The 23,457-nt window shown below is 34.4% G+C and overlaps 1 long non-coding RNA gene across 6 annotated transcripts in view; it reads right to left on the reverse strand.

The window, feature by feature from the left end:
- Positions 1-23,457, reverse strand: part of LOC136793801 (uncharacterized) — a 1,119,572-nt gene that overhangs the window by 360,408 nt on the left and 735,707 nt on the right. For 5 of the 6 annotated variants that reach the window (XR_010839590.1, XR_010839589.1, XR_010839593.1 and 2 more), the window contains one exon: positions 15,537-15,690. This is a non-coding gene — a long non-coding RNA (uncharacterized lncRNA). Of the gene's footprint in view, positions 1-14,364; positions 15,691-23,457 lie in introns of those variants that run through there. The other variant, XR_010839587.1, reaches the window with a different exon arrangement.

Raw genomic sequence — 23,457 nt, forward strand, 5'->3', positions numbered from 1 at the left:
TTTGAAACTGTTCTGCACCACCCAATAGCTGTCTGGCTGGGGCTAACACCTCTTAGCCTCAGTTAACACAAAAGAAAAGTAGAATGAATAACATCTGCCTTCAGAATACACAGATGAAACAGATAAACCACAGGGCCTGGCAAATATTGATAGATCTTAAATTTTAGCAACTTTTCCCCTCTATTTTCCTTCTTCTGTCTTACTTTGAATTGTTTTGAGCTGTTGCTGAGGGTATCTTACGTGATGATACTTTAACTGCCAGTTCTGTATAAACTTCAACAGAGTTGCATTTTGGTAAAAAGGAAACCTGAAATAGAGATGGTATTCAATAATCAAAACATTCACTTCTCTCCACTCACCACCACTTTATCTTCAGAGCTCAATTTGGTCAAAATATTTTAAAAAAATTAATGATGTCTGTGACTTTAAAAAAACCCAATATTATCATGAATTCCATTTTTATAAACAAAAAAGACAGAGTTAACAAATCTGTGTTCATTTACCTATCTCTAATCAATTTGTATATTTCCATGAATATCTAATTTTAATAGTTTTTTAAAAAATATATGTAGTATATTCTTTTTTTATACTTTATCTGCACAGTTTTTCTTCCTTGTACATAAAGAGTGCCAATGAAAGCAAGAATAGAAAGTTTATGTAGTTTGGAGTTTATTATCAGTTTAGAAGTTAATCTCATGAATTACTTTAATAATTTGCCTTCAAATTTTACTTGGGTCAAATTAATACCCCCAATATAAAACTTAGCATCGTATGCTTCAGATTGTTCATAAAACAAGTTTTAGAGAGAAAACATCTGCTTTTATGATTTTCTCTTCTTTAACATCTTTACCCATAAATGAGTTTCAGTAGGGTGACTGCAGAAAGGACTTGGCTGAATTTGGACTAAAATTCTATTTCTGAGACCTCCCCTTTAAAAAAAAAACGGCACAGCTAAAAATGAATAAAACAGCTTTGGCTTAGATTGCTTGGAAATCCTCCCCTCTGATGCAATTACTGGATGAAATAGACATTAAGCTCAGAGGAGTTCTTCACTCAGTCTCTTTTGCTTCGAGCCTCTGTGAGGGACTGTTTTTCTGATGCCATTATTGGCAGCTTGCCACATTGCACCTGCTGATCCACCTGCCTCTCACTGGTGTGCAGTATTTAAAATGTTATGCAATTAATGTAAATGAGTTTAAAGGGCTGGATTTGCACTGCGCCTCCTGGGGAGCTGTTGTTCATCCTCAAAAGTGCCTGATGATAGTTTGGGAAACGCTGCTGCTGGCCTGGCCCTGGGGTGCTGAATTGCTCCCCTTTGAAGAACTCTGTGGTGAATCCCCTCATAAGGTTGCTAAATGGTGAGGAAACTTAAAGAGAAACATTTTGTACCCTAGGAATCCAGTCTTTATAGAATAAGACTAGGCAGCAAAAGAAAGATTGCAAACTAACTAAAGCCATCTAAACTGTTTCTTGATAAAATATAGCTCTTTATCTCCACCTATTTTACTTTGTATTTATGAATTTAGTTTTAATTATTTCTTGCAAAGCTTTGTACAAAATGTTCAGTAAAGACATCTCAGAACGGAAAAGTTATCTGATTATCAGGATACCTTTTAATGTTTCATCATTTTCATGGTTGTCATAATTATTCTCTGGTGCCTATCTTTCTACTAGGTATGATGTGAAGTAAATTAAAATGAAATGGTTTATTTTAGTGCATTCTCTTCTTTTGCATAAGATGTTTGAGCATATCTGGGGCATTGGTTCAGACCACAAAGCCATGCTTTTAAAGCAAGTTAAATTATTTATTCACTGAAAATACTTTTAGATGCTGGGCACTGGCATATGGGAGATACAAAAAGAAAATGTTCTAGATTTTAAGGAATTTGACATTAGTGATAAGTGGTCATAGAGAATTGATTCTTTCAATCTACAGACACTTTATGACTTTCTGGTCCCTCAAAAAGTACCAGGCACTAGTTACAAGAGAAACACATAAAAAAATATATACAGGACTTCCAGTTTCTGACCTGGCATATAGGGAGCTTGGAAATAATCACTCTGATTCTCACAAGAAATAAGCTGAACTGAAAATCAACAACTCTTCTTAGATCCACCAGAAGATTAAGGTCACAAGGGAAACTACTGCTCCCAAAAATTGAACAGACAGGTGGATGGAAAGACTCAAAACTTAGCAGAACAGAAATCTCCCCAGGAAGCTGTACTGGGCTAGACAAACCTGTGATTGACTAATGGCTGGAGGTTCAGTGTGGGCATGTCTGAGAGTTAAAAATTCCAGGGAGCGGGGGATAGTCTTAGGGAGGTCCTGCACTTTTATGAGTTTTACCTTCAGGAGCCCTACAGGTTCTCACAGTAAAGATCAGAGAAAAATAAACATATGCTCCAGCAGGAGACGAGGAAAGTAGCCATTTTGAAATACTCCCAGAATATTTTATTCTTCTTAACAAGGACTGCCCTCAAGACAAATTATTTTACCGGAGCCTAACTGACCTTGGCAAAGGGAAAAACCAACTCCAGCCACTTCATGCTTCCAAGTGGCGGAAAGGAAATACCTAATCTTACCACCACATCAGTAGAGCTCCTGTATAATAATGGGGAGAAATGTACATCTTAGGCTTTATTTAAGCACACTCTAGGGAAACTCACACACAACAGAGGAAACAAACAAACAAAAAGGATATCAGAGGAAACTTTACTCTGATAACTACACCTACAGTAAACACAGCCTAACCTCTAGCCAGATAAACATAAAACCTTGCACTAAAGGCATGTTTATCTCAGCTCCTTTCACAGTACATGTTCCACTTTCAACAAAAATTTGCAAAGCACACTAAAATACACAAAACATTACAGAAGAGACAGAACACGCATCAGAAGCAGATTCAGATATGGTAGACATGTTGAAACTATCCTATCAGGGACTTAAAACAACTATGGTTAATATTCTAAGGACTCTAATGGGAAAAGTGGACAGCATGTGAGAATATATAGGTAATGAAAGAACAGAGATGGAAACTCTTAGAAAGAATCAAAAGGAAATGCTAAAAATTAAAAACACTGTAACCAAAATGAAGAATGCCTTTGATGGACTCATTAATATACTTAACACAGTCAGGAGCTTGAAGAAGCTTGAAGAAATGTCAGTAGAAATTCCCACAATGTAAATGCAAAGAGAATTATAAAATGGAAAGATAGAATATACAAAAGCTGGGATAATTAAAGAAGTTGTAATGTACACATATTGGTAATATCAGAAGGAAAAGAAAGAGAGAAAGGAACATAAGTAATGTTTGAGTTTAAGATTAAAATATATACACTGCTATATTTAAGATATATAAACAATGATCTACTGTATAGCACAGGGAACTATATTCAGTATCTTGTAATAACCTACAATGGAAAAGAACCAGAAAAAGAATATTATATATATGCCTGAATCACTTTGCAGTACACTTGAAACTAACACAACATTGTAAATTAACTATACTTCAATAAAAAATAAATAAAATTAAATTTAAAAAGAAATATTTGAAGCAATGATGACAAACCACAGACCCAGAAATTAAAGAGAATAAGTAAAAAAATTCCAAAAAAGAAAAAATCTACATATAGGCATACTGTATTCAAACTGCAGAAAATCGAAGACAGAGAGGAAATCTTTAAGAAGCTGGGGATGGGGAAGTGGGGATAGACCTTGCCTGTAAAGGTTCAAGAGTAAAAATAACACTGGACTTCTTTTCAGGAACTATACAAACAAGAAGTGAGTGGAGTGAAATGTTTAAAGTGTTGAAAGAAAAAAAACTAGAAATCAATAACAGAAAGATAGATGGAAAACTACAGAATAATTGGAGATTAAACAACATACTTCTTAAAATATGAGTCAAAGGGAAGTATCAAGAAATATTTTTAAATATTTTAAAGTAAATAAAACAAAATTTGTGGGACGTATTAAAAAAAGTCAGTGCTTAAAGGAAAATTTATAGCAACAAATGCTTGTATTAGAAAGAAGAAAGATTTAAAAATCAATCATTTAAGCTTACACCTTAGAAAACTAGAAAAAGAAGAGCAAATAGATTCAAAGCAAGCAGAAAGAAAGAAATAATAAAAAGTAGAATGGAAGTCAATGAAATTGAAAACAGCAAAACAACAGGAAAAACCAATGGAACCAAAAGCTGGTACTTGGAAGAGATCAATAAAACTGATAAACCTCTAGCTTGATTAAGAAAAGAGAAGACACATGTAACTAATGTCAGAAATGAAAGATTGACCATCTCTTCTGATACTGTGGACATTAAAAGAAAAATAAAGGAATATTATGAACAACTCTATACCCATGGATTTTATGACTTACATGAAATGGACTTAGTCCTTGAAAGACACTCTCTACCAAAACTCACACAAGGAGAAATAGAAAATCTGAATAGAGATATAACTACTAAACCAACTGAATAAATAATTAATAATCTTGCAAAACAGAAAGCATCAGGCCCAAATGGATTCACTGGGGAATTCTACCAAACATGTAAAGAAGAAATTATACCTGACCTCTACAATCACTTCCAGAAAATAGAAGCAGAGGAAATATTTATAACTCATTCTATGCAGCCAGAATTACCTTATTACCAAAACCAGTTAAAGATGTTACAAGAAAACTACAAACTAATATCTCTCATGAACATAGATGCAAAAATCCTCAACAAAATATTAGCAAATTGAATCCAACAATGTATACAAAAGATTACACATCAAAGTAAGTGGTATTTATTCCAGGTATGCAAGGCTAGTTCAACATTCAAAAAATCAATTTATGTAATCCATTATATCAATTTACTAAAGAATAAAAATCATATGATTTTATCAATAGATGCAAAAAAAGCACTTGAAAAAAATTCAACATCCATTTATAATAAAAATTCTCTGCAAACTGAGAATAGAGGGGGACCTCATCAATTCATTAAGTAACACCTACTAGAAAAAAAAAAAAAGAAAGAAAGTATCAAACTTAATGGTGAGAAACTAGATGTTTTCCTGCTAAGATCAAGAACAAGGAAAAGATATACACTTCTCACCACTCCCTTTCGACACTGTTCCAGAAGTCCTGGCAAATGCAGTGAGACAAGAAAAGAAATGGAAGGAAGAAATAAATCTGTTTTATTTGCAGACAACATGATTGTACAGAAATCCCAAATATTCCACAACAAGAATAATCTACTTAAACTAATTAGCAGTTATAGCAAAGTGGAAGGATAGACGTTTAATATACAAAATCCATTGCTCTCTTATATACTAGCAATGAACTATTGGAATTTAAAATTAAAACCATAATAGCATTTACATTAGCACATAAAAGGAAATGTTTAGGTATAAACCTAATAAAATATGTTCAAAGTCTATATGAGGAAACTTACCAAAAAACTCTGGTAAAAGAAAACGGAAAATCTAAAGAAATGGAGGCTATTCTATGTATATGGATAGGCAGGTTCAATATTATCAAGATAGCAGTCTTCCCAACTTGGTCTGAAGAGTCAGTGCAAGTCCAGTCCAAATCCCAGGAAGTAATTTTGTGGATATTGACAAACTGATACTAAAGTCTCATGTAAAGGCAAAAGACCCAGAAAAGCCAAAAAAATATTGAAGCAGAAGAACAAAGTTGAACCACTAACACCATCCAACTTTAAGACTCAGTTTAAAAGTATATTAATCAAGAAAATGTGGTATTGGTGAAAGAACAAATAGACCAATGGAAAGTAAAATGAGCAGGAAATAGACCCACACAAATATAGTCAACGGATATTTGATAAAGGAGCAAAGGCAATTCAATGGATAAAGAATAATCTTTTCAACAAATGATGCTGGGACAACTGGACATCCACATGGAAAAAAACACACAAACTCCCCTTATACCTTAATAAATATTAGCTCAAAATGAATCCTAGATCTAAATGTAAAATGCAAAACCATAAAAACCCTAGGAGATAGTGGGAGAAAAGGAGGCCTTGGGTATGGTGGTGACTTTTTAAATACATCACCTAAAGCATGACCCATGAAAGAAAAATTGATAAGTTGTATTTTATTAAAAATAAAAAGTTCAGCTCTGTGAAAGACAGTATTAAGGGAATGAAAAGATAGACCACATACTGGGAGAAAATCTGCAAAATACTCATCTGATAAAGGACTGGTATAGAGAAATATATGAAAAATTCTTAAAACTCATCAGTAAGAAAACCACCAATCAATTAAACCAATTAAAAAATAGGCAAACGATCTGAACAGACATCTCAATGAAAAAGATACACAGACGGCATTAAGCGTATGAAAGGATGCTCAATATCATGTCATTTGAAAATTGCAAACTGACATTACAATGAGATATGACTACACATCTATTATTTACGTAGCTAAAATCAAAAACACTGAGAACACCAAATGTTGGCAGAGATGTGGAGCAATAGGAATTCGCATTCATTGTTGATGGGAATGCAAACTGGTACAGCCACTTTGGGAGAGTTTGGCAATTTCTTACAAGACATACACTCTTACCATATAACCTAGCAGTTATACTCCTTGGTCTTCACTCAGATGAGGTGAAAAGTTATGTCCACACAAAATCCTGCACATGAATGTTTATAGCTACTTTATTCATAATTGCCAAAACTTGGAAGCAATCAAAACATCCTTCATTAGAGTTATGGGAACATATGTATATATAACTGATTCACTTTGTTGTAAAGGAGAAACTAACCCACTATTGTAAAACAGTTATACTCAAATAAAGATGTAAAAAAAAAATTAAAAAAAAAAATCCTTCATTAGACAAATGGGTAAACAAATTGTGCCACATCCATAAAATGGAATGTTATTGTTCAGTAAAAAGAAATGATCTATTAAGCCATGATAAGACATGAGAAATCTTAGATGCATATTGCTGAGTGAAAGAAGCCAATCTGAAAAGTCATCATACTATATGATTCTAAATATATGACATTCTGGAAGAGGTATAACTACAAAGACAGTGAAAAGATCACTGGTTGCCAAGCCCTCATTTGAAGGGAGGGAGAGATGATTGGTAGATTACAGAGAATTTTTAAAGCAATTAAATTATTCTGTATTATCCTGTGGATACATGTGATTATACATATGTGTGCCAAAACCAATAGAATGTACAACACAAGTGTGAACCTCATATAACCATGGACACTATTGCTAATGTATTGGCTCTTCATTTGTAATAGATGTACTACACTAAAGAAAGATATGAATAATAAAGCAAATTGAGGAAAGGGTGAGAGGGTATATGAGAACTCTCTATACTTTCCACTCAATTATTTTGTAAACCTAAAACTGCTCAAAGTAGAGAGTATATTAATTAAAAAGAGATGCATTAACTATATTCTGGATAGTAAAATGCTAGTAACATATACAGGACATTATAAGAACAGGAAAAGCAACACAGATAAGTGGTGAAATAGAGATATTAGCAAATGGCTCCAGAGGAAACGGTACCTGAATTTATGCCTAACTATGAAATGAATTTATCCATGGGAAGGAAATTTCTGGTGGAGGGAACAGGATGGATAATGATAGAAACATGAGATCATCTCAATGGTTGGTCTTCCTGTGGTGTGGTATGATACAGAGTGGTGGGGAACTGCAGTTGGAAGCGTTGGCAGAGACCACTTTGCTCAGAGCCTTACTTGTCTTGTAAAGAAGGTTGGTTCTCCTATGGATAATAGAGGCAATGTCTGAGTTTATTAAGGAAAATGGCATAGTATATAGAAAGCATTCAAGTTATGTGGGCTCTCTACCAGGATTCCAGGAGATTTCTTGGATTAATATTATATTTTTTTAGAAGTAAGCATAGGTATAAGGAACAGATTGATAAGGTAAGAAGTTTCTAGAGATTTGCACTATCAAATATAAAGTATGGAATATCTTAATGGCCATCATACTGAGTTTTGCTTGATGCATTTTCTGCATTGCTTTTGCTTTTTACCATTTTAAAGTAGTGCTGTTCAGATGATAATCTGAAATGGACTGAATTTTCATAAATAAAAGTTTCTAATAGAAATAATAGATGTAGAAATACACTAAGACTCTTCTGAATAGTAGCATGAATATCTATACATGTTGACAAATATATGCCTACATATATTATATACACATGTATATATAAAAATTCTATTTACATACAGCTATTAAGAGTTTACTGTCTCTTGGATTTTGTTACTCTAAGCTAGTTGTATAGTATATAATGCACAATTTATTTCACAGCTTAACAGACTAAATATCAATTAGCATTTTACTCTTTATTCTTACTGGAAAAATAACATAGATTATTTAAAATTTCCTCCTGGGTTTGTCTGTGTGCGTTCTAATGAGCTGTCACAAAAAAAAAACTGAACTGATATTAGAAAAATACACACTATATACATAAATTATTACCCTTGGGCAGTGAAAATAAAGATATTTTTAACTGATTAAAAAGTATTAAAGAAATATGTCTAATAAAAGATCTACACAGTCTCTAATTTTAACACTTTGTTATTTTAATGCAAATTTAAAAATTGATTTATATTTTAAGCTTTAGTATATCTGAATGGAAAAGGCTTAAGAAAAAATCTATAGCCTTATCTGCTATTTAAATTATGCAACTTTAACAAAATATTATTAAATGATCATTTACATAATAGTTTTTGAAAAACAAATTCTAGTGACTTGAAATTGGTTTTAATTCAGAGGACATTGAGAAAATAATATTCACCTATTTTATAGTAAACAAGCTTATTGTTGCTTTGTATATTTGTTTGGGGGTGAATATTTATCATTTATATGAAACCTGTTTTTTCTCATGCCCTTGGAAAGAATTTAAATGCTTTCAAAAATGTTTGCCAATAGTGCTATGTACTAATTTAAACTTATCCTTTTCAACTTATTAAACACGTTTTGGGGGTACAGTATATAGCAAAATTTTGTTATTATTTTGAATAATTACATGCAGACTAAACTAATATAACTTCACTTTTAAAAGCATTCTGTTTTGCAGGCTTTTATTAATGCAGATCAGTCTTCTCTCAGTTAAGTCACGTAATTATACTATTAAAATTTTAGTCATATATACAACCATGTTGCAAAAGTATTCACTTTGCTCTCTAGCTACAATTTCAATGTTTTAGAAAAAAATTTTCTCTTAAAGCTCACTGAAGTGTTGTTTGCCAATTATTGATATATATATTGTACTAATTGCCTTCAGAAATCATCTGTACAAATACCCAAGTTAATATCAGAGAGTAAATCTCAGCTGTTAACCCTGAGTCTTTTACAGACTTGCTCAAGGTATGTGATTTATTTCCACTAAGACACAAGGAAAGACTAAATTTATCATTTGGTTCAGAAACTCAATCTGTCTAGTGTTGGATGAGCTGTATCTCTTTATTTACCCTCTCTTAAGGTTAAGGAAACAGACAGTTAGCTGAAGGGGAATGACTCTCCAAAGGTTAAACTTGTGGAATGACTGTAGATAAATCATTAATCTCCTAAGTGGTAGGGAAGAAATTATTGGTAAATTTTTCTGGAATTTCTTATTAAGACATTCCTCCAAGAGCTACTCTTTCTACAGAATTCCCACTTTTATTCACAATCTTGATCCAGGTCCATATTCCCAAATGCTTTTGCTGTAAAAACTTTCTTTTAAATTTCTCTGAATCTACTCCCTTCTTTCAGTATGTTGTATACTACCTCCAGTAACATCTTCCTTTGTGTTTGTGCTTACTTGAAAATCTCTTAAAAGATCTAGAATTGTTCAAAAATATTCATATTATATCTCCTCTTTTGCAGTAAATGTTAACACTCAACAGTCACCCAGTTACTAAACTGAAAAACCTGCAAATTATTCTTGCTGATTTCTTCTCCTTCACTCTCCCTCCAAATCACTGATTTCTGTTGATTTACCTAAAACATCTATCACCAATCTATCCACTATTTTTATTACACGTTGTCAGGGCTCTTGACCAGCACATTTGCATCTTTTACCAGGACTACAGCACTAGGCTTCAAGTTGACCCCATTTTCACTCTTTCACACTTGGATCAATCTTTATTCAGTATAGAGAGTAAGCTCTTTAGAATGTAAATAGGATCATGTTACTACCTTGCTTAATACTCCCTAAGGCCTACCTATTGCACTTAAAGAAGGACCCCAAGTTTTATCATGCCTATAGCCCTGCTTGATTTCACCCTTGATTTTTATCTCCAAACATTTCCTATACTCCCCACTCCTCTCTCCTCACCCTTCTCTGGTTGTGATATGTGTTATGTCGCTAAACATTTCCAAGCTCTTTTCTTTGGCAGGATATTTGTACACCAGCTCCTTCTTTTTTCAAGGCAACACATTCAGGACTCCTATGTAACATTTAAGGAAGTGATATCTTGGACATTATTAATTCAGTCAGATTCTCAAAGTGAATAAATGAACCCAAGTATTTTATTCCAAGTAAAGAAAAAGTTGTATTTTGTTTGTTCTCTTAGAACACACAGCAGCAACCCCAGTGTGACCTGCCTTGTCATTCTCTTCTCTATATGCCACACTCAGATCCCATCCTCTTTCTTCAGCTCTTGTATTCAGTCACCCTTGCATCTCACATTTGCTTATCTAAATCTTCCTTGTAAACCTCATCGTCTCCTATATTTGTCTCTTTATATCTTCTACGTATCCTTGATCTCCACTTCTATAAACTCGACTTCCCCTTCTAGTCAGTTCTACACAATGTAGCGATTAAATATTTTAAGTGGATTCATGTATATTACTTTTCTTTCTCCAAATAAGTTCTTATATGGCAGTGATTTATTTATATCTCTACACAATCCAAGAAACCAAGTCATTTCCATCCTTTGCCAAATCTATATATTTATCAATTCTTAACACACACATGCATTTTCAAGATGCTTCACAACTATTTCTTCTTCTTTATTTCCTCTAAATAGTAACATCAATCATAGACTGTTATATTTTCTCTTGTTAGTTTTGCATCCGTCCTCTCATCTTTCCTCAATATTTAATACTGTATTCTAAGATTTTTTGATCTTCCTTAAATGAAGAACCATTAATTTTTAAATGCCTAAGAGTAAACTTGTTTATCAAATAAATAAGTGGTGCTGGAAAAACTGGACAGCTACATGTAAAAGAATGAAATTAGAACACTCTCTAACATGATGCACAAAAATAAACTCAAAATGGATTAAAGACCTAAATGTAAGGACACATACTATAAAACTCTTAGAGGAAAACATAGGCAGAACACTCTGACATAAATCGCAGCAGTAGTTTTTTTGATCCACCTCCTAGAGTAATGAAAATAAAAACAAAAATAAATAAATGGGACCTCATTAAACTTAAAAGCTTTGGCAAAGCAAGGAAACCATAAACCAAATGAAAAGACAGACTACAGAATGGGGGAGAAAATATTTGCAAATGAAGTGACAGATTAATCTCCAAAATATACAAACAGCTCATGCAGCTCAGTATTAGAAAAACAAACAATCCCATTAAATGGGCAGAAGATCTAAATAGACATTTCTCCAAAGAAGACATACAGGTGGCCAAAAGAGCACATGAAAAGATGCTCAACATCACTAATTATTCGAGAAATGCAAATCAAAACTACAATGAGGTATCACCTCACACCAGTCAGAATGACTGTCATCAAAAAATCTACAAACAATAAACTGGAGAGGGTGTGAAGAAAAGGGAGCCCTCCTACACTGTTGGTGGGAATGTAAGTTGGTAAAACCATTATGGAGAATAGTATGGAGGTTCCTTAAAAATATAAATACAGAACTACCATATGATCCACCAATCCCACTCCTGGGCATATATCCAGAGAAAACCATAATTCGAAAATATACATGCACCCCAGCGTTCACTGCAGCATTATTTACAATAGCCAAGACATGGAAGCAACCCAAATGTTCATTGACAGAGGAGTGGATAAAGAAGATGTGGTACATACATACAATGGAATATTACTCAGCCATAAAAAAGAACAAAATAATGCCGTTTGCAGCAACATGGATGGACATAGAGATTGTCATACTGAGTGAAGTAAGTCAGACAGAGAAAGACCAATATCATATGATATTGCTTATATGTGGAATCTAAAAAAATGGTACAAATGAACTTATTTACAAAGCAGAAATAGAGTCACAGATGTAGAACACAAACCAATGGTTACCAGGGGGAGAACGGGGATAAATTGGGAGATTGGGGATTGACATATACACACTACTATATTTAAAATAGATAACTAATAAGGACCTACTGTATAGCACAGGAAACTCTACTCAATACTCTGTAATGACCTATATGGGAAAAGAATCTAAAAAGAAAAAAAAAGTGGACATAGGTATATGTATAACTTATTCACTTTGCTGTACACCTGAAACTAACAGAACATTGTACATCAATTATATCCCAATTAAATAATAATAATAAATAATAATAATAAAATTTGAAAAGTATGGAAAAGTAGGTTGAACAAAATTAGCATGTATGTTCTCATCATTGAGAGAAAAAAGCATAATTCACTTTTAAGGGATTAATACCAGAAGATATAACTTATTGTATAAATCTACTCAAAACTATCATCCTTAGGTACAAATATGAAAGTGTCACACCCAATCCTGAGCTCTTTAATAACCTTATTTGTACAAAGGAATAAAATATAATATTTGGTTTAAAATCAAGGCTATGAATGAGTTGCCTATAAACTATTCCCCTAGTCCTAATGCCCACTCCATTTTTCATGCAACCCTCACACTAGTCAAATGTTTCCCAAAGTACACCCCTTGAGACATTCCATGAAATAAAAGTGCTGTGGTCAAATTAGGTCTTCAATATTCAAAAGCTCTTAACCATTTTTAGATGTAATTTAATAAAGAAGGATGTTTTATAGAGTAGAACATAGCATTTCTCAAGCTTATGTATTCACTTGACCTGCTTTTCATGTTACATCCAAGGAACAAATTTTGAAAAACCACATACATTTCTCCAAATTTCCCATATCTATGTTCTAAAAAGGTAAAAGAAATGTCTTATTAAAATTATGCTCAGATAGCTCAGGCATGCTTATTTTTCTGAATTAAGGCTGGTAGGATCATATCCAAACAGGAGCCACAGGCAAGATGAGAGGTAGGAAGGTAGTCATCATATAGTTAATCTACCATTTTACAGGGTTTGTCCTTAAAACACTGATTAGAAACTTGTTGTCAATAGATCAATAGGAAGTTATCTCTCAATGGTGTATAACCATAAATCTTGCTCATAGGAGTAATAAAAACAGAATTCTAATTTATTAATTGGAATAAACTTATTCACTTTCTGTGATAGTTCTCCTGTGTACCAGAATGTGTACATGATATCATAGATAGCGTATCTCCCGCCTTGGATAGACCCACTCAGAAAGTCAATATAGAAGTAGAATGCTAATTTAATCATTTACAAAGATAATGCAACACGGAAAACATCGGTTAAAAATATAAATGATCAATCCTAACACATATCTATAAGTAAATCTAAACCATAATAAGAAGAGAGAATGGATCAGTACCAAAAAAGATGAATTAAAATGAGTATCTAATGATAGTATGTTGGTGAATTGACTCTAAATAGAAATGATATGATATTCAAAAGTTTTTTTGTTATAAATTAAAACAGTCTTAATCTAGTTTAAGTGTTGTATTTTAAACAATATATTGGCTCATGTAAATCAGAAATCCAAAGGATAAAAGTAGCTTCTAGAATAGCTTGATCCAGAAATTCAAACAAATTTAACAAGCTGAGAGAGATCACACAACTCAGTCAATTTAACACAACTAGTCAGCAGGAAAGATGAGAGGCACCTCCAGGTCATTAGATATCTTGCCTTGTCCTTTCTTTTGAATATTTCCCTGTCTTTTATTTTTGAGGGCTTCCCATTAATGAAAGCATATTTATATATACCATTTCATTAGGACAACATAATATGCAGACTACACAATGCTAATTGTAATGTTTTCTAATACCTGATATTTATAGAATACCAGACACCAGTATGCTATTTTATCCATTTTCTGTGGTAGAAATGCCACTGAATTTGCAAAGGCATTATTTTAAGAGGATGAAGTTGGTATTTCTGGCACCACAAAATTTTTAACTTTTTATATCTCTGAACTGTCTAAAACCAAAAGTTGTCTCTAGTCCTATTTCAGGAGTCATGAATTACTGAACAAAGAGCACAGCATGAATTGCCATAAGAAAGGTATGAGGGTTCCAAGAAAATTCAAAACCAATCAATATGTAAAATTTTTTTTTCTGAATTGCCCCACAGTAAGACACACAAAATATAGATTGCTCTGTTTGTACACAGACAAAGCCTTTCCTAAGCACCATCTTTTCTTTCAAGGAATAAATACATAATAATTTGGAGGAGGGGGAAGAGGTAGAGTCAATATTCTTAAAACTCAGTTTAACCTGTCAAATCGACTTCAATCTGTGTGACATTTTGTGTCCAGTGGGAACAAACAAAATGTAGCAAGATAAGTGTACATTAAAAGAATTCTGACTTCCATAATCAAAACCCTTTTTAGAAAAAGCAATTGTCTTTTATCGTTTGTTCTCTTTGAGTAAATAATACATAAATTACAATCTCAGCTACAAAGAGAACAGTCTCAATGCTGATTTGAAATTCAGCAAACGCACCAGACTATGCTTTCAGGTGGCAAAAGCTCCAGGGTTCCCTGGCTTCTTTTGTGTTCCTAGGCTTGTAGAGGGCTAGGAGCTGACAGATGCTTATCAAACATTCATGTAAACACTGCTATCAAAGCTGTGCTCTCCAGCTCTGCCTTCACACAAGAGGGTCAGAATGGAACATCATTAATGCTGGGCCAATGATAGAAATGTCACGCCACGAGGTTTGTAATGCAAGAGAGCGCCTGCACTGCTGCTCTAAGATGCAGCACACAAATTGTTAACTTTACTGACATGAAAGACCAATACAGAGGCAATGTTTAAAACATTGCTGACTGTTTATTTAAGATGAATTCTGTTAGGTATTTTCATCTCTGTTTTCTCAAGTTAAAATAGAGTTTGGGCCTTTTGTTTTTGTTTTTATCTGACAGGATATGGAAACGTGGCTCAAATCTGAGAACTGCACAACAATGACTTCATAAACAAACTATGGCCGTGACTTAACTACTATGGTAGCAATAATACAGGAGGCAGAGAGTTGAAAGTCTGGGATTACTTACCACATCTTGAAGGACCCCTTTCCTCCTTCAATTTCTGCAGGCCTACAGGCCTGTCGCCTTCTCATGTGCCTGGGTCACACTACTTTGGGGAATGACTCCTTGCCAGGTGATAGGCCATAACGTCATAATCTGCAGAGAAACCTTACTCTTTCACCCCCAAGACCTAGGAGGTGGGTTTCCTCCATTTTGAGTGCAGGTCCTAATTTTCACCTGAGAAAAATTTTTGCAATTACTTACCAGCTTCACATACGTAATGGCTTCCCTTTGGTTTACTAGGGTGAATCAGATATTCTCCCAATTGCCCATAACTGCATTTAGGTGGCAGTTTCCAAAGTGTGGTCTCCTGCACGAGCATCATCTGGGTAGTTGTGAGAAATGTAAAATTCTGGGCCTATCGAAGACAAAAAAGAAAAAAAGTAAGGAGACTGATTTTTATTCAAACCATTGCAATAGGGCAAAACTGAAAATAGAAGATATGAGTGTCTCAGCATGTTGGTTTTGCCTTAGACTTCTGTAGTGAGAAGAAAACAAGTTGCAGGAGGAATGATTTACATTGTGATTGTTTTGCAATCAGGCGATGTCTCAGTCAGCTGAAAGGGAGTTTATCTCAGCAAATAGCTCTTTTCAGGGGAACAAACAGTTCTACTCCGGGAGGCTAAGAACAGAAAGGTGGAGGGTCTGTGTTTGGCTTTGTCACAAGTAAACAGGATTCATCTGCAAATCTGTGTGAGTTATGAGAAAGTGTGGGCAGTGAGTCTTTCTAAGTCATTTGGAGAAGAGTGGTTCTTGGCGAGGACGCATTACTCAAAACGCAGAAGGGTGGGGGAAGTTTGGGAAACAAAAAGTTTGGGGGTATTTCTTAACCATCGCTGTTTTCCGGGAGCACAGGGCTCACCTAATATTCTATATTTTCAGACTCTACCCTGGACCCACTGAATCTGAAACTCCAGGATTGTGATGCAGCATCTGTGGTTTAACAAGCCATCCAGGTGATTCTCATGCACAATCAAGTTTGAGAACCGCAACATTAGGCTTTGCCTCCAAAACCTGCTTCCCTGTCTATCTGGCCTGTTTCAACACTTTGCAGATGACTCTTTTCACTTGCTCTTTTACCTTTGTGGACAAAGATTATCACCTGCCATATCAGTAAATAAAGCATGTTGCAACTATCAAGTCATCAGCCTCTCATCAGTCTCTCCCACCCCACCCGAACAGTGCACCCTGAAGGGAATTCAAGATGGTGAAAAACAAGGATACTGGCCCTAGATAGTTAAGATGCATATCTAAGGAATCATTTCAATGGGCTCAAACTCTTGCATTTTCCAATACATAGAAAAGTGCTAAAATCGTCAACTTGAGATATCTGGTTTTTGTTATTAGCAGTAATCTTTTGATGTTCTGCTACATGTTTGTTTGTTTTTTCCCAGCAACAGCTCCTATATCTCCTCACTCCTCACTAACCTCTTTGGAACATTTCCTCAGAGCTGAGAGCCTGTCTCCCAGGCTATAGTCCTCATTGAGGTCCCCTAACAAAACAATTTGCTACTTTTAGGTTGTGTGTTTTTCTTCAGTGGACACCTTCTACTTGCAGTCCTGCCTTAACTATAAATGGTTCCAGTCCCCTACAGTCCACTGTGTAGATGCCAAGACCTCATCATAATTGTTCAGAGAACCTTTTTCCTGACACTGCTAATACTTTTGTGTTCTGTCTTCCTCTTTAGTTACAACTGTTATCAGACAACAATTAGGTAATGGTATTTTCCCAGCCCTCTCTATATTCAAGTCAGATTCATAAAAACAAGCAAACATACAACCTCCCAATGGATTTAGTAATTGAGGTATTGCCTATGACTTCAAATATTGCTGCATAAAACGTTTGAAGCTAAATGGTTGACTTGTGTTCCCAAAATGCTACATACCACTTACAGATATTTGAGCTTATTCAAAGATATAAATATATGAATATATTATATATAATGAATATATTATATATATACATATATATACTATAATTAGTTTTTGTTTTATGAGCATACTATGGAATAGGCATCTCAGCATTGATGATCTGTTTTGGGGTGTTGGCTAAAAATAAAATGAATAATACATTAAGAATGATTATAGTCCATATTTTTAGCCTCATTTTTCCTCTCTCTCCTTGTCTACATTCCTTCCTGCAAAAGTCACTGTTCTATTTCCAATTATGATATAACATACTTCTATTTATTTCAGTTGATTTTCATAAAATATACCCATTGCCTCTGGGCCTCTGAATCTATGGACAAAATACAATTCAACATTTTAACTAAACACAAATATCTTATTTCTTTGCAATGGAGAAAGTCAGCTTTGTGCTCTCCTCTAGGGAATGGTACAACAAGATGGTGGGCATTTCTAAAATCTCTGTGTTTGTTTGTCATCCTACGGTTTATTGTGATTCCTAAGCCTAATGCAGATAGTTTTGCTCAATGGACCAAATCTATTTCTATTACTCAAACTGATATGGGAAAGCATTTAGGATTTATTTTGCTTTGAAACAAGAAAGTATATTTCTTTTTTATTCAGAAAAGAGAAATATGAAACATTGACACTAATTCAAAATTGCATCTCTTTCAGAAACTACAATTTGATCATATACTGACTTAATAGATCATGTATAGACATAATGTTTTCAGTTTGGGGAAGTCCAGGCATGATTACAGGGTCTGTAACAAAAAAGATGAAATACAACTAAATATGAAAAAAAAAAAAAAAAAAAAAGACAAACATAAGCCAGTTACTGGTTAGAAAGTTTGAGTCAGGATATTAGAAAAATTTTAAACAGTGACTTGGCTATTGCTACCTAAGTAGGTTGCCATTTTACTGAAAGTGGAAATAAATGTTTTGTTATTTTGAGTTTGTACTCTCACTCTTGAAGCCAAACATTCTCAATTCTTTTAGTTGTTTCCTCTGATATTTTTCTCCTTAGCTCTATATAATGGCTGTAGAATGCTATTTCTTGGTTCATCAAATTTTCTACTGAATTCCTTTCACTATGTTTGAGGTTTCTATTCTTAAACCCCTGTGTTTCTCCCTTCCATCTTCCTATTGTAGTTATAACTATTAGCTATTAGTTAAATAGCCAGTGTTATATTAATCTTTATATGTGACTAATAGTTGCACTTGAAATAAGAATTATACTTTGATTTTTTGTTTTCTTATACACTTTTCTCAACTTTTGTTTCATTTCTTTTATTTGCTTCACTTTTTCCTCACCTCTTCCTCTTCTTCCTGCTCCAACATACCTGTCAATAAACTATCAATATATTTTCCAAATACTGTATCTTATCATTACCCCTCTCTTCCCTATCTCAGGAACTGTCCTCCCATAGCTCCTGGTCCTTCTCCCATCTTTACAAGTTGCTCTCTAGTCTTATTTTATAGACATCATTTCATGCTTCTCTTCACCAGTCTCCTGGTTAGACCCCATTTTTCCAGGACCCTCTGTCAATCTTGTTCTTACTCATTGTGTGACACACATCCTCTACTCATTCCTAAGGTAGAATGCACACAGGTAATGTTTATGAGATTATATGTTGTTCTAAAAGACTTAAGGTTCTTTCTATGGCAGGATAATACAACATAATGATACTTGAAATAGAGAAAAGACAAAAGTCTTTGTACTTATAGCTCTGAGAGAAGGCTGCCAGGCAGGGCCACACCCAAAGGGTTGCATCTGATAACAGGATACCAAGTTGTAGCTTTTTCAGGGCAGTTTATGTATGGTATGCAGGGTGAGGTTAACTAAATTTTACAGGTTCCCTGTGGATTGGATAATTTGGATAATTTCTCAGGCTCCAGGGCATAGGAGCTGTGGCTAGTTGTCAAGTACCTGGCCCTGGGGCAATTATGACAGATGCATAGTGGCCCCAGGGTGTGAGAACTAGATAAGGAAAGTGTTTGGGGTGTGGAGCTAATCAGTTGCTCCCCAAAAGAGGAAGTAATCAGCCTCTAGCCAGAAAAACACACAATAGAAAAATGTTAATGAATTATTACCCTTCATATGCCTATTCTCATTCACAGCCTCCTTCGTCTCTCCAAAAGTATCTACTCTCTTGACTATTTCAGTAATTCCTGTATTTCTTAGATTTTACTACATACATGTGCATTCTTTGACATTATAGTTTAGTCTTGCCCAATCTTAAATTCAATATGTATTTCAAGTTTCTTAAAATCTACAGGTTCTCCCTGTATTTCTTTTTCTTCTTAGAATTCATGTGCTAAAAACCAGGCCATTTGACCTGTATAGTTCCACAGTCTATATTTTGCTGATCTCATTTTCATTTTCATAGTGCACTTTGATGTGTTTTTCTGTTCTGTCACCTGCAAATAATCAGCTAGATCCAGAGCTTCGATCATACTCAGGTTTAATAACTTTGGCAAGATTATAGATGGCATTGCATAGTATCATCAGGAAGTGCATGATAATTTTTGCTATTTTGAGTCATCCTGGTTCTTTTTACACATTACGTTTCCATTTGACCAGCATTCCACACATTTTTTTGTCTTTTATCTTTATTTTGTTTCTGCCTAATGCTGAACTCCTTTCTTTAGTACAAGATGCTGTGGGATTAATAATGAAATAGAAAATTGTTTTTCAAGAATGAGGGATTCATAGAAGAGGTCTCATTTGAGATGAGAGTTCAACAATAGATAAAAATGAACCAGATGGATCAGGGGAAAGATTTCAAGCAGCAGGAATGGCATTGCCAGTGATTCAGAAATATGATAAGGTGAGGCAAGAAATCTCAGTAGTATTAGAGCAACATAAGTGGCTGAAGATGATATTGGACATGTGTGCATGGGCCATCTAATAAAGACCTGCATATGTCATGAAACAAAACAGTGCTTTTCAAATGTCCCCTGCACTATACTGTAAGGGCAGGGGAGAGTGGAAGCAGGTGAAGGTAGGAGGAGAGGAGGTAAACTCAAACTAAGACAGGGTAGAGGGAGGTAAAGGTAAAGGGAGGTAAGCTCTGAGAACTCTCCTTCAAGAATAAAGTTTCCATGGGGCACTATGTCATTGGTTAAGAGATAGGCTCCTGACTTCCATAGCTTGCTGGAAATATGTCCTTGCAGAATTTTATTTCTTCATCAGGAAATTCACCTGTAGCCCAGTGAAGGGAGTGTTTGAAACACTAATTAAATGACTATAAACATGCAGACAAAAAACATAAACTCCCCTCCCCAGCAGCTCCTCCCTCATTTTCCCTCTCCCAGTTTTCCCCCTATAGCTCCTCCCTCCTCCTCACTTCCTTTCTCCCCTCCCCCTCCTCAGCTGCTCCCTGCTCCTGCCATGCTGTTCTGTTACCTTGTTTATAACATGAGCAAAACAGTAGTAGCTAACATAAAGAAATTTTTTAATAAATAGGACTGTGTAAAACCCATCATCCACATGGTAAGCCTGATGTAAATCTTGAATTTGTAATTACCTTTACAAATTTTACATTGCATTTCATATATATTGGTGTAATTTCAATATTATAACAATATATTTCTCCACAAATACTAAATAGCAATCAAACAACAACAAAACCCCTGACTCGCAATAGCTGTGTATCCTTTGGTTTCAAGTGCCTCTTGATCCACTTTAGGGTGTATGGTAACTCAGTTTGAGAAACACAGAAATAAAGAGGGATTAACATATTTTAAGAACAATGTATATTCGACAATAAGTAGGCACGAAAAAGAACAAATTATTAAAGTATGTGGAAACTATGGGAAGGGGTGGAAAGAGGAAAAAGAGTAATCCACAAGTGGAATGATTTGAGACTGAACTGAGGTACAGGCAATAGGGCTGCTGTTGAAGGAATGGAAACAAGAGGTCTGGAAGTCAGCTTTAGGGTACTCAGGAAGGTGATGTTTGCAAGTACAGGAAAAGTTCCAAGGTTCTTTGTAGTAAGCATATTTTTAGACATAACCAAAGAAATTGGCCACCCTTTATATTCATCTTGGTGTTCAAATATAAATTAAAAGCAGATGCCCAGGAAGAGGATAAGGACTTCCCTAACCTCCATTGCCTACACATTTTCACCAGTCTGTACTGTGCAAGTTTGGTAGCTAAGCAAGGATTGTGCTGGTATTAATTTAATGCAATTAAACCTGAAGGTATCCAGAGTTAAGTCTTGGGGACATGGGCTTCCTTGTTTCTTTGACTCTAAAGTTCCATGTTGAAAAACTCACTGCAGGTGTTAGAAATACTTGAACCATTCAGCTATCAAGTCATGACTTAAACCTGGCTTACTCACTGCCTTTCTATTCCTCCAAAAAGGTATTTAATCTAGTAAACATATGATACAGTAAAGAGTTGAATATGAAAGCAGAATATATTGGAATTTACTCCAAAAAGGGTCATGAAGTATGCATATGTGTTGACTTGAGAAACTGTAAGCATTCTGAGAATCTTAAAGTCCAATGTCATTACTAAGATACAGAAGGGAAATAACATATATGCTTCTCACACTTGTAAATTACCCCAACTAACATCCCTTCTTAGCATCATCACACATGGGGTATAATGAGACAGTAGCATAAAGAGTCAGTATTTCTAGGAAGTATCTCAGTCCCTTCCCCATTTTAAAGAAGAATGGATTGTTCCTTTTAACATCCATTCCCTGTCCACAGGGCTTATAGCTTTGCAAGGTAGGATAATAAATATTTTTGTAGTGAAGGATGAAGGTCATAATATGTTAAGTGCTGAAACACTGAAGTAAATTATTTTTTTCTCTTACAAGTAGAATTGAATTGAGAACTAATAAAAAATACTATCAGTAAATTATAGGCAACAAGGCTCATGTGACACAAACTATTCTTCATTCAGGCATACCAAGTTTTCCGTTTTCCATATGCAAGAGGGTTGTTACTTTCCTTCTTAAATAAATGAAAATTATTTATAATTTTGTAATTTAGGAAAATCACACTCATTTGCCATCAAGATTCTATAGTTTACCAGCTGCTACTTGCATTGTACAATATTAGACATCTTTGCCCCTTTTCAGATTTTTGCTCTTGCCAGGGCTTCACAAGAATAATATATTATTACTCTTAATTAGCAGTGTGAATTAGATGTTTTGCTTTAATTTCATATAAAAATAGCTAGACTTCTGTAGTATATTGTAAACCATGGTATTTTACAATATTGATTTTTTAAATAATTACTTATGTTGTTTTTTTTTTCCCTAAAAAAAGTCTGGGTTTCACAGAAAAATAACCAAACATTTATTTTCCAATAAAAGCTGCTTTGTGCCTCCCTTTAAAACTATAAAGTTTGTGTTTAGAAGGTAGAGTTACCTAACAGGACAAATAGCCTAAGATCTGTCCTTCAGGCTAGACGTAAACCAAAACATATTTCATGCCCTCTTTCCTCACAGTTTTTTTCCCTTTCCATATTAGCTCCTTTCAAGGAAAGAGACTTTCTGGATGTGGGTTTAATATTTTCTTTTTTTCCCCCCAGCTCTATCATCAAATGTAAGTTTTATAAGCAGGGCTGGCCCTGCAGATCTGTCCAATGTGAATTCTAAAAGATGGAAGTCAAAATCTCTTCTAGGTAAAACGTTTTAGATTATTAAATCTAGCTTTCTTTTTTCAAAAATCGAAAAAAAAGCACAATTTTTATTAGATAAAATAAAGTTAATTAAATTAAGCCGCAGGCTAAAGGCAAAATAATAAAAGATACAATAGAACATTAAAAAAGACCACTAATTGTTTCCTCATTTATTCATATATTCAACAAATCTTAGTTCGGTATTACATTAGGCATTTTGTGAGACTATTGATATAATGAATAGATGTGATCCTAGACTTCAAGGAGCTTACAGTGCATGATAGAGACAGAAAGTAGAGAGATAAACCTGAAAATAAATAAAAAATAACAAACAAAGATAAATGAGAAAAATTTTTTTAATGCATTAACTATATTTTTGTATTTTCTCTATTCTGGTTTCAATCATATCTGGGGCCTTACTGACTCAGGAGGGACTACCCCTCCCAGGGTTAGCTAATTGCTAGATTTAGAAAATGGCTTGCCTGGGAGCATGCCTTTAATATGTAAACCAACCAATCAGGAGCCATTATCCCAGCCAACTCCTTTTATGGGGCTCTCACAATCCAGCAACTATTCTCC

This window comes from Kogia breviceps, chromosome 3, assembly GCF_026419965.1.
Source record: "Kogia breviceps isolate mKogBre1 chromosome 3, mKogBre1 haplotype 1, whole genome shotgun sequence".
Lineage (NCBI taxonomy): Eukaryota > Metazoa > Chordata > Mammalia > Artiodactyla > Physeteridae > Kogia > Kogia breviceps.